Source organism: Palaemon carinicauda, chromosome 14 (genome assembly GCF_036898095.1).
Source record: "Palaemon carinicauda isolate YSFRI2023 chromosome 14, ASM3689809v2, whole genome shotgun sequence".
Classification (NCBI taxonomy): Eukaryota; Metazoa; Arthropoda; class Malacostraca; order Decapoda; family Palaemonidae; genus Palaemon; species Palaemon carinicauda.
This window is the reverse complement of record NC_090738.1, coordinates 122,994,282-122,995,032: the sequence shown is the minus strand read 5'-3', so window position 1 is coordinate 122,995,032 and position 751 is coordinate 122,994,282.

The window sequence follows — 751 nt, the reverse complement described above, 5'->3', positions numbered from 1 at the left end:
AACAAAAAACCCTAACAGTTAAAATCAAACGGTCTTTTTATTGTTACAGCATAATACTATATGAAAACAAACAACTTCGGAATGAAATAAACAAATAGGTAATAAAAGCTTTCACTTTGAGTAAACGCTTCCAGAATTAATTCGCTGAGACGTGAGATTATAATCTTACTTTTAACGCAATTCTGAATCCACACGAAAACAAGGATGTCTATTAACAACACCTTTTCTTTCTAGTAAAATCTTCTTTTGACAAACATGAAAATTTTATAGTTGTCTCTCACAACGCTCAAATTCCTTTTGTTGATTGCCTGTAATTTAGCTTTTAGATATGTGTAGTCTGCTGACGAAAGTAGCAACTTGCAACTAATAAGTAATCATCATCTCTTCCTAGGCCTATTAACGTAAAGGGCCTCGGTTAGATTTCACCAGTCGTTTCTATCTTGAGCTTTTTAATCAATACTTTTCCATTCATCATTTCCTACTTCCCGCTTCATAGTTCTCAGCTATGTAGGCCTGGGGTTTCCAAATCTTCTAGTGCCTTGTGGAGCCCAGTTGACAGTTTGGTGAACTAATCTCTCTTGGGGAGTGCGAAGAGCATGCCCAATCTCCATCTACCCCTCATCATAATCTCATCCACATATGGCACTCGAGTAATCTCTCTTATTGTTTCATTTCTAATCCTGTCCTTCCATTCAACTCCCAATATTCTTCTGAGGGCTTTGCTCTTAAATCCACAACATGTGTTGGGTAT